Source organism: Antechinus flavipes, chromosome 1, assembly GCF_016432865.1.
Source record: "Antechinus flavipes isolate AdamAnt ecotype Samford, QLD, Australia chromosome 1, AdamAnt_v2, whole genome shotgun sequence".
Classification (NCBI taxonomy): domain Eukaryota; kingdom Metazoa; phylum Chordata; class Mammalia; order Dasyuromorphia; family Dasyuridae; genus Antechinus; species Antechinus flavipes.
In genome coordinates this window covers 722,448,769-722,466,266 of record NC_067398.1, presented here as the reverse complement: position 1 = coordinate 722,466,266, position 17,498 = coordinate 722,448,769, and the positions used below count along the sequence as shown (strand labels likewise).

The following is a 17,498-nucleotide window of genomic DNA, read 5'->3' as shown; positions in this document are numbered from 1 at the left end:
ACCTCGGCAGAGCGAGTCCCCCACTCTCTGGGCCTCCGCTGCCAGGTCGCTTGTAGCGTCCATGCTGACGAACAAATGGAGGGCCTGCCTGACTCGGGGAAGCTGGAAACGGCTAAATGGTCACTAGCTGGGCGGATCGGGACATAGGGGGACCACTCAGCCTCTCCTTCGGGATCCCAGCCCCGTCCACCTGTTCCCCCGGCCCATCCCGGCTATCCCGGCCCTGCTCCGCCGCGCTGCTCCTCCACCCGCCCCTCCCCTCGGACCCCGCCCTGCCAGCAGGATCCACTGGGAAAGAGCAGGCCCGTCTTTACTGAGACCTGGGCGATTTCTGACCCTTCAGGACCAAGTTCCACATCTGGAAAACGAAGGGATTGTTGGGCCAGTTGGAGGAAGGGACGTGTTTGTACCAGCTCTGAATGTACGATCCCGTGGCGGGGGGGAGGTGTAGAATGGGGATGGGGGAGACAGAGACAGAGAGACAGAGATAGAGTGGGGGAGGGAAAGGGAGAGAGAAAGGAAGAAGAAGGAAGAGAAGGAAAGGGAAAGGGAGGGGAAGGACAGGAGAGGAGAGGAACAGACTGAGAGAAGGGAGGGGAGAAAGAGACACAGAGACAGAAGAGGAGGGAAAGGGAGAAGAAGAGGAAGAAGGAGAAAGGGAAGAGGGAGAGGAGAGGGTTAGGGAGAAGGAGGGAGAGAGAAGGAGAGAGAGACATACACATGGAGAGAGGAAAGTCATATAGAGAGAGAGGAAGGAGGGAGAGAGGGGAAGGAGGGGGAGGAGGGAGTGAGGGATTGTTAAGGGAAAATTAAATCAAATCTTTTTTTTTTTTCAAACTTTGAGTGATTTCTGGACAGGAAACCCCTCTCCCAGTTCCCGCCCCTCCCACCCCCTTCCACTTTTGGGGGGCCACAGAGCCCAGAGAGATCTCCCCACGATGGATTTCATCTCTACTCACACGCCTCTCAATGATTTATTTTTTTAAGGGGCAAAAAAAAAAAAAGGTCTTACTAATGCGTTTTGGTTTTTCTATTACAGTAATTGCCAACCATACAGCAACCAGGTCTTGTTACTCCAGAATAAAACTATCCCGAAAATAAACGCTTTAAGCAAACAGAATTGATACAGTAACTGGCTCTGGCAGTTACTTATTCGCACTTCTGGACACTCACTCCTGTTGAGGTCTAGATTTGGGGAACCTAAATGAAATTAGGGTTAAGGTCTAGTGGCAGGTTTGGGGTACAGATTCAGGGCCAGGGGTTCTAGTAGCAGCACGAGTTCCCAATAAAAGCATTTATTGGCCGGGAGAGCTAGATTGATAAAAGAGGTTTATTATTGGATAAGCAAAGTTAAAGTATAGGCGAAGGGAGAGATAAGGAGGGCACTGGACAGAGGGTCCAGTGGCTAGAGGGTGCTTACATGGTAGCCATGTTTGGGATCTCTGCAAAGAGGAGTTCCCAAGCGCGGCCTTTTTATAATAGGAGACAGCTCCAGGGGCTTTCGGGTGTAGCCCCAAAGTTGGCTCAGATCCGGGTGGGGCTGGGACAGGTCCGGATCTTCTATTGGAATTCAAAGGGACCAGGATTTGTGAGTTAAAGGGCAATTTACATTATTAACTAGGAGAGGATGGGAATCTAGAAAGGAATCTTTCCTGCATCAACTCCGATGCTTTCTGGGACTTCCCGGCTTTCCCCTCTTTGTTTAGCGATACTTTTAGACACACTGTTGCCATCATGTAGCTAGCTTCTGCTTCTCTGGCTCTCCGGGAGCCCAGCGGAATTCTTGTATCTGCAAAATAGTCACAGTAGCCATTTGTGTGACGGCAAAACATTGTAAATCAACTGGGCGCTAGAGGGCGCCATGGACTGTGTGAATGGAAAAGTCTTTTGCTCTTAGACATGAGAAGCATGAGAAAGCCTAAGGAATAAGAACCCAAAGTTATACAACACTTTACGGTCTGCAGGTCTGGAGACTGCTTTTAGGGTGCTGCCTCCTCGGTGATCACAGCTCCTAAAAAAGAGAAGAAACTTGTGTCCCCCACGTCCTTAGCACTGTCAACATCTGAACCACAGATGATTTTTTTAAAGTGGAAATAATATACAAGAATAGGCAGCATTGCCCCCTGCTTTGCTAGGACTCCCTAAGCACCTCTCACGGGCCTTGAGGCTGAATCCCCTCACTGGGCCTCTTTGCCATTAGAACCCATGACCAGGAGCTCACAAACCTCTGCTTTGCCCTTTGGTTCACATATTGATCCCCACAGAGGGAGTTCTCAGCACAGCTGAGCAGAGGCTCCTTTGATCAACCATTATTTACCCCTAGGCTGAAAGCCAACTGATTATTGTAACTGGCTGAGATTCCTGACCTCCCTGGGCCTCTTCCGGAATAAGAGAGGGTTGGACTCGACCTCTGAGGGCTCCCTGGCTCCAGGTCCAGGATCTGGTACAGCCTTAGGCAGGACTGGGGCGGGGGAGGGGGGCTGTGGGAGGGGCCCAGGGCTCTCCATGGTCCTGCCCAAGTTTATTGTTCTCTGACCCCTGAGCTGGGAAGAGAGAGAGCCAAACTAAGGGGGGAGGGCAAGGGCTGAGTCAGGAACTCCAGGGACGCCTGGCCTGAACACAGGGGCAGCTCAGTGGAGCAGAACATGGAACTCAGGCCTGGAGTCAGGGAGAACCGAGTCCCACTGCAGCCTTAGGCACCTGCCGGCTGTGGGAGGCTGGGAAACCCCTCTGATTGCCTCAGTTGCCCTGATATAAAATGGGGTAATAATAGCACCTAACTCCTGGGGGTGCAGTGAGGTCAAATGGGATAATTGTGAAGCCCTTAGCCCAGGGCCTGGCTCATAGGATGTGCTCCATAAACAGTTGTTATTAGTATTAGTAGTAAATGAGTTAATATCTGTCAATGGCTCAGCACAGTTCCTGGCACATAGTGGGCACTTTATACATGGCAGTTACTATTGCAGCGCGGGAGAGCAGGCCCGAGGCGCCAGGACATTCTCCGCACATTCGTGTTTCCAAGGATTCAGGATCTCCCTGGGACGTGGGTTCATTCTAGTAGCTCACTAGCCCTGCAGGCCGCCTCATGGTGGGACATTCCTTCTGTGTAGCCTCCCAAAAGCTGGAGAGGCTTTCAATTCACCCCCTCACACATTTATTAGACACCTCGTAAAAGAAGACAGCTCTTGCCCTCTAATTTATATTCCTCTGGGTGAAATATAACATATACACAACTAAAGAAAGATGGGTGGTGCAGTGGTTAAATCTCAGGGCCTGGAGGCAGGAAAATATATTTTTGAGTTCAAATCCAGCTCAGACATTGACTAGCTGTGTAATCTTGGTCAAGCCACTGTTTGCCTCAATTCCTCATGTATAAAATGAGATAGACAAGGGAATAACAAAATACTCTAGTATTACTGCCAAGAAAATCTCAAAAGGGGTCATAAAGAGTGGAGCACGATTGAAAAATGGCTGAACAAGAAAATCAAAATAAAGCAAAAGGAAAATTGAAGTACAAAGGGAAGGGGAAGGAAACATGCCTTTATTAAGCACCTAGATTATGCCAGGACCTGTGCTAAACACTTTACAAATGCTATCTTCAGGAGAGGGAACACACACCAGCGCAGAGTAGAGAAGGTCTCATGAAAAAGGTTGGTACCTGAGCTAAGCCTCCGGAGCTCAAAAGAAATAATACGTGTGTAAGAATATACAAACACATACATTTATACAAGCATGTGCATATACAGATATGCGTCTATTCACATAGGGGACTTTTTATATCTTAAAGGGCCATAAAAACAGTAGTTGTGGTGCTTGTTGTTGTTGGAAATTATTCCCATCATCCCTCTCATCAAAGGAAGAAGAGGCTTCTGGGATGGAGCAGCCAGAATGGGGAGAACACAATGGCCTCAAAAGACATGGGGTTCAGGCAATGCCTGGGGCTTCTGTTGGCTGCGGCTAGGGAAGCCATAGAAAATGGAGTTGGGAAGGCCCCCCCAAAATGAGATAGGTGAATCATGGGGTCCTTCCTTCAGTCCCAGGATAAAGAGCTCCAGTGGCACTGAAGGTTCAGGGCATCCTTGGGGTGCATCCACATCCCTCCTTACTGGATGCCCCTCTGAGAGAATTATGTTTCCTTTGCCTTCCCTGGAACTGGGCTCCACAGGGAGGTGTACTGGCCAGTCTGCTGGACTTGGAGCTAATAAGCCTCAGATCCAAATCCCGACTCATCTTTGGATGATCTGGGGAACTCCGGGCCTCAGTTTCCTTAGCTATAACATGAGGATGAGGCTTATTGTTGCTATCAGTCACTTTGCTGCTAATACCAAGTTGTGCAGTCACTGAAAGAGCTAAGGAAGCTAAGCCCCTGTGTGTCCCCTGGACCTCCAGTCCCTCTTCTTCTTCTCCCTTTCCACTGCTGAAACCAGACAAAGCCTTCAGAGAGCTGCACACGGGGCTTCCCCATCTCCTTTCATGACAACTCCCTCATTGCTCAAAGGCAGACCTTTCCCTCGAAGGCCTAGATGTACCTGGCATCTGAGTCAACCGGGGATCTGACTTCAGATCTGGCCCAGGACCCTGCCCCCTCCTCTGGTTGTCCTGAACTGCTGCCTCTGTTTACAGAGCTCAGATTAAGACAGCTTGGTTCTGTGATCATGGGGGAGAAGTGAGGAGTTGGATGAGTCTGACCCTCAATGATCTCCCCACCTGATCCAATGAAGAGGTATTATGCTTCAGAGAAGATCATATTTTAATTGTGAACACACTTCCAACTGCAGCATACAATCAATTTCCGATTATAGCCTGCTTTCCCTCAAGTCTGAAAACATCAATGCGAACCTAGTTGCTGTGTTTCAGGCTTCACAACTTAAATTCATTCTAATACCCGAGTCCACAATTCTGATGTGAAATAAGCCTTCAAAACAGCTGAACTTCTTCTCCATAAGAATCCTATTAAGGCCATTTTCAGGGATTGTTGAAAGCTGAGTGATTTTGTGTAGTGTTCTCTTCTAAAAAATATATGTTCTCTGTGAGCAGGTTTCTTGGGGGGCTTCTGGAGGCAGCCTTAGTTTCAGTTCAGAGTAATAATCACCTAAAATGCAGCCAACAGTTAAAGTTCAGATCAGATGTCTCTTCCAAAATAGCCCAGTTAGCTTTCTTAGGTTCTGAGAGGTCTTGTTGCTAGTCCTTCACCTCTTTCAGCTTCAGCCTCTTGCTCTTTCTGAATCCAAAACCTCCAGCCAGCACAAAGGTGATATATGGAATGAATTGACTCCTTCTTCAAGAGGGGGAGCTGTGACTTGTGAATCTCTTTCACTGAATCCTGACTTGTGAATCTCTCTAAAGTCTCTAGTTGGCTTGTGGGAGCTCCTTATATATGATCTCTTAACGGTGTGAACTCTAAAGGTGTGAGAGGTATGAACTCTAATATGAGCTAATGTGGGAACTCTCCCAAAGGTGTGAACTCCAAAGGTGTGAACCAAGTGCATAAGCACTGTTTCTATCAACTCCAGTGACTAAGCATCTTGTTTCAAGTTCTGGCCCATAACAATTTTGTAATAAGTATACTTGAACTGATGTGCAATATGCCCAACCATAATCCACTTCGACTTCTGAACATTTGGTTCAGAACATTTGTTAGATGAGTAATCAGTTAGGTATTTTGCTACAAGTTTCTGCCAGAAGGTTAGATCTCTACCTTTTATCTTGGAAGGTTTCTGAAGTCATTCTACTCCTATAAATTTCTGTGCTTGAATCTCCATTACAATTTATAGACAAGGCCAATACAGCTGGCTTTGATTTAGAAAACATAATCCTTAAACTGAGTTTCTGGTCTTTCCAAATTCTGCTTCTTTGTCCTTTGAAATAGTCATTTTCCACGAATGAGTAAACAAGAAAGCTGTAGAAACCTAAAGCCTTTAGTAGTAACATTGACTTTCCGATGCACCTTCTCTAATACAATCTTTTTCATTCTCCTCAGGTCAGAAGCTGTGAATTTGTATTCGCTTATTTGGATCAAATCAGTGACTAATGAGATATTTCTCTCTTCCTCTATTGATTTCACAGTTAGAAGCAGCTTAATCCCACCCATCTAAGATATTCAGGCTGTACCTTTATTTTGGATAGAAATCTGTCCAGGAAATTTACAGCTAGAGAAAAAGTCTCTGTCAAAATCAAAGAACTGAGTTAGGCTAAGGTCTTTCACCACAAAGTCTCTCAGTCTTGCTGTCACCCAAAGGCCATTATCACGAGGAGATTCAATGAGTCTCAAGCCACAGATCTTTGGCTGACATCTGGACTCTTGTACCAATAGAACATTTAGCTGGTGCAGCACTTTCTTGGCTTCAGTTGTTATGAGTGTCAAGTTATCATCTTGAACTCCTCACAGAGGCTCTTCCTTGGTAGCAAGTCTCCCCCCTGCTACACTATCTCCTCCCCTGCTTCCGAGCACCAGCCTTTCTCCCCTAACTCTGTCCTCTCCTCACCCTGAAAAATTTGTCCCAAAGTCCCTAATTTTTTGAAAAATAACTTTATATTGACAGAACCCATGTCAGGGTAATTTTTTACAGGATTATCCCTTGTACTCACTTCTGTTCCGATTTTTCCCCTCCCTCCCTCCACCCCCTCCCCCAGATGGCAAGCAGTCCTTTACATGTTGAATAGATTACAGTATATCCTAGATACAATATATGTGTGCAGAACCGAACAGTTCTCTTGTTGCACAGGGAGAATTGGATTCAGAAGGTAGAAATAACCTGGGAAGAAAAACAAAAATGCAAGCAGTTTACATTCAGTTCCCAGTGTTCTTTCTTTGGGTATAGCTGCTTCAGTCCATCCTTGACCAATGGAAACTGAATTAGCTCTCTTTATTGAAGAGATCTACTTCCATCAGAATACATCCTCAAACAGTATCCTTGTTGAGGTATATAATGATTTCCTGGTTCTGCTCATTTCACTCAGTATCAGTTCATGTAAGTCTCACCAGTCCTCTCTGTATTCATCCTGCTGGTCATTTCTTACAGAACAATATTCCTTAACATTCATATACCACAATTTACTCAACCATTCTCCAATTGATGGGCATCCGTTCATTTTCCAGCTTCTAGCCACTATAAACAGGGCTGCCACAAACGTTTTGGCACATACAGGTCCTTTTCCCTTCTTTAGTATCTCTTTGGGGTATAAGCCCAGTAGAAACACTGATGGATCAAAGGATACGCACAGTTTGATAACTTTTTGAGCGTAGTTCCAAATTGCTCTCCAGAATGGCTGGATGTGTTCACAATTCCACCAACAATGTATCAGTATCCCTGTTTTCCCACATCCCCTCCAAAATTCCCCATTATCTTTCCCTGTCACTCTAGCCAATCTGACAGCTGTGTAGTGGTGTCTCAGAGTTGTCTTAATTTGCATTTCTCTGATTAATAATGATTCGGAGCATATTTTCATATGTCTATAAATAGTTTCAATTTCTTCATCTGAGAATTGTCTATTCACATCCTTTGACCATTTATCAATTGGAGAATGGTTTGATTTCTTATAAATTAGAGTCAATTCTCTATATATTTTGGAAATGAGGCCTTTATCAGAACCTTTGACTGTAAAAATGTTTTTCCAGTTTATTGTTTCCCTTCTAATCTTGTCTGCATTTGTTTTGTTTGTACAAAAACTTTTCAATTTGATATAATCAAAATTTTCTATTTTGTGGTCAATAGTGATCTCTAGTTCTTCTTTGGTCATAAATTCCTCCCTCTTCTACAGGTCTGAGAGGTAAACTATCCTATGTTCTTCCAATTTATTTATAATCTAATTCTTTATGCCTAAATCATGAACCCATTTTGACCTTATCTTGGTGTATGGTATTAAGTGTGGGTCAATGCCTCATTTATGCCATACTAATTTCCAATTTTCCCAGCAATTTTTGTCAAATAATGCATTCTTATCCCAAAAACTGGGGTCTTTGAGTTTGTCAAACACTATATTATTAAAATTATTGGCTGTTTTGTCCTTTGAACCTAACCTATTCCATTAATCAACTAGTCTATTTCTTAGACAATACCAGATGGTTTTAGTAACTGCTGCTTTATAATATAATTTTAGATCTGGTACAGCTAGGCCACCTTCATTTGATTTTTTTTTCATTAATTCTCTTGAAATTCTTGACCTTTTGTTTTTCCATATGAACTTTGTTGTTATTTTTTCTAGGTCATCAAAGTAGTTTTTTGGGGAGTCTGATTGGTATAGCACTAAATAAATAGATTAGTTTAGGTAGTATTGTCATCTTTATTATATTTGCTCACCCAATCCAAGAGCATTTAATATTTTTCCAGTTGGTTAGATCAGACTTAATTTGTATGGAAAGTGTTTTGTAGTTTTGCTCATAAAGTTTCTGATTTTCCCTTGGCAGATAGATTCCTAAGTATTTTATACAATCAGTAGTTACTTTAAATGGAATTTCTTTTTGTAACTCTAACTGTTGGGTTTTGTTAGTGATATATAAGAATGCTGATGACTTATGTGGGTTTATTTTGTATCCTGCAACTTTGCTGAAGGTGTGGATTGTTTCTAATAACTTTTTAGTACAGTCTCTGGGGTTCTCTAAGTATACCATCATATCATCAGCAAAGAGTGATAATTTGGTTTCCTCATTGCCTATTCTTATTCCTTTCATCTTTTTCTCAACTCTTATTGTCAACGCTAGCATTTCTAATACAATATTAAATAGTAACGGTGATAATGGGCAACCTTATTTCACTCCTGATCTTATTGGGAATGGTTGCAGTTTATCCCCATTACATATGATGCTTACTGCTGGTTTTAAATAGATGCTACTGATTATTGTAAGGAAAAGTCCATTTATTCCTATATTCTCAAGAGTTTTTAATAGGAATGGATGTTGAATTTTATCAAATGCTTTTTCTGAATCTATTAAGATGATCATATGGTTTTTGTTAATTTGATTATTAATATGGCCAATTATACTGATAGTTTTCTGACACTATCCCCTTTCCATTTCTACTTCCCTTTTTTATGTCATATTGGTAAAATCAAATTATACATATGGTTTTTATGTATATCCACAACAGAAATACAGTTCTCAAGAGTTCCTTTTATCTTTTTCTACTTCTCTTGAGTCCTGTTGTTGGAGATCAAATTTTTTGTTTAAGTCTGGTTTTTTCCTTAGAAACAAATGGAATTCCTCTATTTCATTAAATGTCCATCTTCTCCCATGGAAAAAAATACTCAGCATAGCTGGGTAGTTTATTCTTGGCTGCATTCCAAGCTCTTTTGCCTTTCAGAAAATCTGATTCCAGGCCCTTCGATTCTTTAATGTTGAGGCAGCCAGATCTTGTGTGACCCTTATTATGGCATCTTGGTATTTGAACTGTTTTTCCTGGCTGCTTGTAAAATTTTTTTTTTAGTCTGAAAATTCTGAAGTTTGGCCACAATATTCCTCGGAGTCTTTATTTTAGGGTCTTTTTCAGAAGGTGTTCGATGAATTTTTTCAATGCCTATTTTCCCTTCTGGTTCTATTACTTCTGGGCAGTTCTTTTGGATGATTTCCTGTAAAATAGTATCTAGGCTCTTTTTTTCATCATAATTTTCTGGTAGTCTGATGATCCTCAGATTATCTCTCCTAGATCTATTTTCCAGGTCTGTTGTTTTTCCAAGTAAATATTTGACATTTTTTCCAATCTTTCATTTTTTTGATTTTGCTTGACTGATTCTTGATGTCTCAAAGAAGCAGTCATTTCTATTTGTTCAGTTCTGATTTTTTGTGAGTTATTTTCTTTATTAGCTTTTTTTACTTCTTTTTGTATATGTCCAATTGAGTTGTTTTGCTTTATGGATTTTTTTTCCATTTCACTAATTTTTTTTTTTTTTTTAGTGAGTTATTTTCTTTTTCCAATTTATAAATTCTGTTTCCCTGCACTTCTTAGGAGTTTTTATCTTTTTCAATTCATATTTTAGGAAGTTGTTGCTCTCTTGCATAGCTTCTCTTTCCTTTCCCCAATTTTCTTCTAGTTCTCTTTTAAGGTTTTTAATAGTCTCTTCTAGGAGAGCCTTTTGTATTGGAGACCAACAATTGTCTGGAGACTGTCTGCTATTAGTCTCTTCAGGGTTGAAAAGCTGTTCTCTTTCTGTATAGAAACTATCAATTGTTCTTTTTTTTTTTTTTTACTCATTTTGTTAAAGCCTGTAGGGTCTGCCTTCAGAACCAGGAGGTTACCAGCTTCCTCTGCAGAGCAGTGAAAGGTGTATGGACGGGTAGCTGTCCTGCCAGCCAGCTACAAAAAGCAGCGAGGTACTGGAGTGCTCTAGGAAAGATTTCCCCACCCAGGAGTAACTCAGGCCTGCAGGGTGGAGCTGTGAAAGTGCCCTGCAAAGAATCCCCACTGTGTGAGATAATGACTGCCCTGGGGCTAGATGCTGAGCAGTGAGAGTTTCACTACCCCAAGCCAAAGCCTGCCCTGGGGCTGTAGGTGTTGGCAGTTGAGCAGTGAATGGATTTGCAGGAACGGGAAGTGTCTGCCTTGAAGCACAGTCTGCTGGGGAAGTTCTATTGCCTCAGGCCGAGCCCCCCACTGTGCTGATTAGAGGCTGCCCAGGCTGTGCCTCCCTGCCCTGCAGATTAGTAACTGCCCCTGCAAAAACCCCAAACTGCAGGATGTGGCTGCAGGGCTGCCTTACAGTCTGCCTGAGTCATTTCCGGGTTTGAGGGATTACAGCCAGATCTCGTTAGGTTCTGGTATTTTTTTAGAGTACCCTCTGTTTCAGGCTTAATCTCTCTGCCAGTTTACTGCTTTGTAGTCAAGGCAGAGCAGTTAGCCTATAGCGGAGTCGTCTCTATAACTTCTCTAGCTACAGAGATCAACCCCGCCCCTGGTCTGCTCAGGATGCTAGCTTCTCACTGCCTGTGCTAGTCTGTTCCTGGACCCTCAGAATAAACCTTTCCTGGCAAGCTTCCAGATTGACTTCGGCTGGTAAATTGTAGTGCTTCTAATCTTCATGAATTTAAGCAGGGAAGAGCTATTTTTGAGGCTGGATTAAATAGTTGGTTATAAGGGGAATGAGAGGAGCTTAGAGAGTCGTGTGTGCCTTCTCCACCATCTTGGCTCCACCCCTGGAAGTCCCCAAAGTCTCTAATTATACAGGAACTGTATTGGGGAGAGGAGAGGAGTCCCGGGGTGGGGGGGATGTGAAGGGGGAGATTCTGGAGGGAGGCTTGTGGGGTAGCAGCTCCAAAGAACTGAGAATGATGCTAGTCCCAGGTCGTGGAGCATTGAGCATGAAGTGACTTTTTCCACAGAAGATTGTCCACAAAGATCATACTCTACCTCTTGATCACCATTTCTTTCAAGCTAAAGTTTTATTTCGGCATTAGTTTAGGATTAAGGTTAAGTATTTAGGACTAAATTTAGTTTTTTCCAGAAGGGGGTTACATTTACGTTAAATTTAAGTGAAGTATTAAGTTTTAACCTGGGGAAGAATTATTGTTTCCAGGGATGGTAAATATCTCTAAGTTCCTTTTGGAATGGATTTTTGGTAGTGTGGGACTGGGGATGCTCTCACTGGGGATGACTAAATATCATATTGTAAGGGGCATCAGATTTAAATATACAAAAGATTCAACTGGGAATTAGTTTTGAATAATTTGGTACTTTTTCAAGGATACATCTAGCAAGGAGCATGGTTTTTTTCCATGGGAGTGGGATGAGAAGTTTGAGAATGACAATAAAAGAGAGTAAGAGGAAAGCCAGTCTTCTGGGTGAGGAGAAAAACTTGGAGAAAGAGAGGCAATGTTTTATTGATAAAAACTGTTGAGAACAGACTGAGGATCACTTCAAGGAAGTTGGGACAGAGGACCCAGTTTGATTGGAGGAAAACATATGTAAGAAGAGGGATTCTTCACATCAATGCCCCAATGATTGACCAGGTCAGCGCCAACATGTTCAGTCTGGAGGGATATCTGGTCAGAAAGTGTGTCTGGCACACCTGGCATCTGGTCTCCCTCTGGCTCTGCCCCAGGGGATCTGGGAAACATACTGGTTATTTTTTTTTATCACATGAAACATAATGGGCCTGAGGACAATGTGGATTAGTGGAGTAATTACAGTGGAAAGATCAAATGTCCAGTATCCCCAAACCTTTTTGAAAGATTTAATTTCAACAGAACCTGTTTTCCAAGAGAGACCTGTTCTTCAAGAAATTACAGAGAAGTGAGAAATACAGTGTAGAGAAGTCCTTTTTAGTGGCTAGAAAAGATTGTTCCTGTTTGAAGTAGAGAAGGTCCTATCAATGTGCTGCCAATTAAATAAGAAAGAGGCATATGGGACTGCCAGCCAGACCTAGAGCTGGAGGCTTGACCCCTTCAGCAGACAGAGGTTTAGGAGGACATTTCCTTCTACATATGAGCCGTCAGCAAAGGTCCAACTTTCATTCATTCATTCATTCATTCTTTCTTCCTTTTTTCTTTCTTTCTTTTTTCTTTCTTCTTTTTTCTTTCTTTCTTTCTTTCTTTCTTTCTTTCTTTCTTTCTTTCTTTCTTTCTTTCTTTCTTTCTTTCTTTCTTTCTTTCTTTCTTTTTTCTTTCTTTCTTTCTTTCTTTTTTCTTTCTTTCTTTCTTTCTTTCTTTCTTTCTTTCTTTCCTTTCTTTCTTTCCTTTCTCTCTTTCCCTGTCTTTCTCTCTTTCCCTCTCTTTTTCCCCCACATTGACTCAAATGGATGTTCTGTCTTCTTGTTCTGTCCTTTGCCTCCAGCCCAGCCCTACATCATCCACTCTGGAGTGCATGACCCCAGACTATTGAGAGCTTGTCCATATTTAGCTCAGACACACATGATAAAGGAACACAAGTTATATTTATGCTTTACCCAAAACCCCAGCCTCTTTTGCCTAGCTTTATCTCTGGGAACAGGAATCAAATTAACATTACTTTTTCACCTAAGGATGAGCCCATTGATAACCTATCCTTATCAGTCACTGTATTTGGCCCTTCCCAAATCCAACACCTCACTCCACCCTCCCATATTTGTCATCTTTCACAGGCAAAATGTTCCTTAAGGACACGGATTGTTGAGGACCATGCTTAAGTGTGGAATCTAGAAAAACTTTATAGAAGTTTAAGGGAACTCACCTTTAAATAAATGGTGCAGTTCTCCAAAGCTCCCCCTCTGCCTCCTCCACCACAGCCCCTACAGCTGTGAATCACAGCACACTAGAGAAACTAAAAGATGTTTCATAATTATTATCTCACTCTCTGAGCAGAACTGGTGGATGCCAGGAACCACTTTGGCCCACACTGGCCTCCAGGATAAGAGTCTGGAGGTCATTTTTACTGACACAGTTATCGCTTGTGAAAGAATGTATGCTTTTATTTTAATAACCTTGCTGTACTTAAAAAAAAAACAAAACAAAAAAAACCCTTTTATATATTCTGTATTGGAAATGGAATAAGGAGAGGGGCCCAGAGATTTTCAGTGTAACTGCCTCTCTGTCTCCTTGCATCATTATTGCCCTCTCATATGACACAATTATTTTTGCTAGTCAGAATTAGATATCTAGCAGTCACTAGCAGGTGGCTCCTGTAACAATGGACTATATGATTTTTTTTTTTTGAATGTGTATCCCAGATACTTAGCACAGTGCCTAGTACATATTATACACAATTAATTTTCATTCCTTCATTTATTTGTCAAAATGTGCATTCCCACAGACACAATATCAATAAAATACAAAAAGCACAACCGTGATTAACAAAGAGAATAAATGGGAATAAATATAGCAACTTCATGGACATTAGGTAAAGATCATTAAAGAATGTGCAGCCTCTGTAACAATATTTCAGAAATTATCAGGGGAAGTTGCAGTAGAAATTCACATGCACTTGAGATAATAAGGAGTGTCCCCCGACTTCCCAATTAATTATACAAAGCTAACATATTTTGACTGAATTCAACACAGATTGAATGAATCAATCAAGTGTAAACGGTCACAGATAATTCCTTATTCACTTTTGAAGACCTACTGGATCTTTCTATGAGTGGATGAAAGAAAGGACATGTAGAAAGATAATACCTTGTCATTGGTTGAACAAAATCAATAACCCGTGGAGCTATGAATAGCACAGCAAAGTTCCAGGAGTTCAACTATTTAAGTGAAGAAACCTTATTGGGAATTGACACTAGCTATGGAAAATAAGGGAATTTCCTCATAATTCTTGGTCTCCCTTTCCCCTGCTGACCAAGTGATAAAACTGAGAAATTCAGACATTCCAAAAATCTGGAGTTCCAAAATTCTACCCATTACATTGGTAGCAATGTACTGCAAAATTAGTAGTAGCATTCTTAATATACCTATAGTCAATTGTATCATGGGAATCTAGCCCGCCTATATGATTGGAATTTTACAAAGTAGGCAGAAAGCCTGTCCAATGTATTAATTAGGTTTGAAATATCATTTAAACTGACAAATATGACCATAACACATTAATGTGGTTATTCTTCAAATCTGTTATTCAAAGAATTGGAAATATTAGACTATGTTCCCAGAAAAAATCTTGGAGACAGAGCCAAGATGACAGAGTAAAAACAGGGATTTACTTGACCTTTCCCCCCAAATCCTCCAAATTCCTTTAAAATGGATTATAAATACATTTTAGAGTATTAGAACTCACAAAGATAGAATGGAACAATTTTCTAGCCTGTGACAACTTGAAAAGTCAGCAGGAAAAGTCTGTTATCCATAGTAAGAGCCCAATAGTGATGTAGACCAACACAGCACAGCCCCAGCCCTTGCTCTATGCCAGCAAACAAGAAGCAAGACCTCAGAATCAAAGACAGTAGTGAGAATTTTGAGACTTCTCAGCCCAGAGACACTAAAGTTGACTTGGGAGGTCAGCAGGACAAGTTAGTCAAACTAGACTGGGAAACCAGCAAATTGAAGGAACTTCAGGCGCGATAACTGCAACAATTATTCATAAACCATAAAATGGTAGAACTGGTCAGAAAGAGATCTCTTTACTAAGAGTGAGGATAGATTCTGTTGCTTTATCACACAGCAACTTACAACCACACTGCAGTGAGGGAACCTCCTTACAATACCAAGGCAGAAATTAGTAAATGTGGTTACTCAAACACTCTTCTCTTTATATCATAACACCTTGGAAAAACTGACAGCAGGTCCCTAGAATTATCTCTGAAAATAGCTGCACAAAATTCCTGAAGCTTGAGATATTTTATGCTCCACTCTGGAACAAAACCCTATTTCAATAAAGAGTTAAAAGCTGAATAATATGCTGGGGAAATGAGCAAACAACAGAAAAAGATTTTGAAAATACAAAATTACTATGCTGGCAAGGATGATCAAAACATAACTCTCAAAAGAAGACAATGAAGTTGAAGTTCTTACATCTAAACCTCAATGAAAAATAAGAATTGATCTCAAGCCATAGAAATGCTTAAAAGGGATTTGGAAAATCAAGTAAGAGAAATATAAGGAAAAATTAGGAAAAGACATGAGTGATGCAAAAGGAAATAGAAAAAGCTGATGAGGAAGAGAATGCCTTAAAGCAATATTGGCCAAAGGAAGAGGTCACAAAAGGTTGCTGAAAACAATTATTCCCTAAACATTATTATTGATCAAATAAAAGCTAATTACTTTATGAAAAATCAAGATTTGATAAAACAAAACCTAAGGAACGAAAAATAGAAAACAATGTGAACAATCTTACTGGAAAAACAATTGATCTGGAAAATAGTTCTAGGAGGGACAATTTTGAAATTAGAGGACTTCCTAAATGTCATGATAAAAAAAGAGCCTCAGTATCATCTTGCAAGAAATTATCAAGGAAAAGTGTCCTAGTAATTTAGAACCAGAGGGTGAAATAGAAATTAAATGAATGCACTGACCGCCTCCTGAAAGAGATCTCAAGAAGAAAACATCCAAGAATAGTATATCCATATCCCAGTACTGCCTAGTAAAGAAGAAAAGTTTGCAAGCATCTAGAAAGAAATAATTCAAGTATAATGGAATGACAGTCAGGGTAACGCAAGATTTACTAGCTTCTATTTTAAAGGATCAGAGTACTTGGAATATGAAATTCTGGAGAGCAATGGAGTTAGGATTATAACCAGGAATCTCCTATCCAATAAAACTGAGTATAATCCTTCAGGAAAAAAAGGTAGGCATTCAATAAAATAGAGGAATTCAAAGTATTCATGATGAAAAGACCAGAGCTGAACAGAAAATTTGATTTTCAAATACAGAATTCAGGAGAAGCAAGAAAGTAATCAGAAAGGGAAATAATAAGGTACTTATCATGATTTAGTTTACTTATATGTAAACATATAATGTTTACATTCTTATATGGGAGGATAATACTTATAATTCATGATTATTAAGAAAATTAGAAAGAGTGTATAAGAGCAGAGAGCACAGGTGAGTTGAATATGAAGGGAAATATCTAAAAGTAATTAAATTAAATTAAGGTGTGAGAGAGGAATGTATTGGAGTAAAAGGGAAAGGGAATGGTATATATTATCTTCCATTAAAGAGGCAAAAAAACATTTACAACTCTTTTCTGATGACAGGGAATTTGAAATTGAGGGAATGCCCATCAAATGTGGAATGGTGAATACATTGTGCTGTATGATTATGAAGGAATATTATTGTTCTAAAAGAAATGATGAGCAGCTTGCTCTCAGAAAAACTTGGAAAATCTTTCATGAACTGAAGCAAAATGAAATGTACTTTGTATAAAGTCATAGCAATGTTGTTCAGTGATCAACTCTGAATGATTTTGCCATTTTCAGCAATGAAATGATTCGACTACTTTGAAGGTCTTGAGATAAAAATGTTATTTAGACTCAGAGAAAGAACTCAATGTTTATGGATAGGAATTGAAGCATACTTTTTAAAAAAAAACTATTTTCTTCAGGTTTTTGAGGGAGAAAGAAGATATATATTTTCTTTGCCAACATGACAATTATAGAAATGTTTTGTATAACTTAATATGTATCTTCTTAATGGGTTGAAGGTGTTGAGGAAAAGAGAGAATTTGGAACTAAAAGTTTTAAAAATTAATGTAAAACAATCATTTTTTCATGTAACTGGAGAAAATAAACATTAAATTAAAACTAAAAAGAAAATGTCTTGGTTCTGGAACCCCCTTGATTCTTTATCTGTTTTGGGGTATTTTTGTCTGGCTTCAGAAGGATCACATAGCATTTGGGAATAGAAATGCAGCCCAGAAACCAGCATTGGAGACGAAGTTGGAGAAGATCTCCATATTTACCATTGCCTTCCCTTTGGAGTTCTGATATGTGGGGAGAAGAGTCCCAGAGACTGCAAAACATCAGCATGCTGAAAGTGATGAATTTGGTTGGCTTCCTTGAAGGCATTAGGCAGGTTTGTGACCAAGAAAGCTATAGTAAAGCTTCCCAGGGTCAGAAAGCCCATGTAGCCTTGGACATAGTAAAATGCAAAGGCAGAGCCCCTC

General features: G+C 40.7%; 1 long non-coding RNA gene and 1 pseudogene across 1 annotated transcript; one reads left to right on the top strand and one right to left on the bottom strand.

The window, feature by feature from the left end:
• Positions 1-323: 323 nt before the first annotated feature.
• On the top strand, positions 324-1,132 carry LOC127545971 (uncharacterized). The gene is made up of 2 exons (XR_007949874.1): positions 324-421; positions 1,040-1,132. It is a non-coding gene; the product is annotated as an uncharacterized LOC127545971 (long non-coding RNA).
• A 3,735-nt stretch (positions 1,133-4,867) lies between these two features.
• LOC127543565 (cyclin-G1-like) lies at positions 4,868-6,226 on the bottom strand (annotated as a pseudogene).
• Between the last annotated feature and the right edge of the window lie 11,272 nt (positions 6,227-17,498).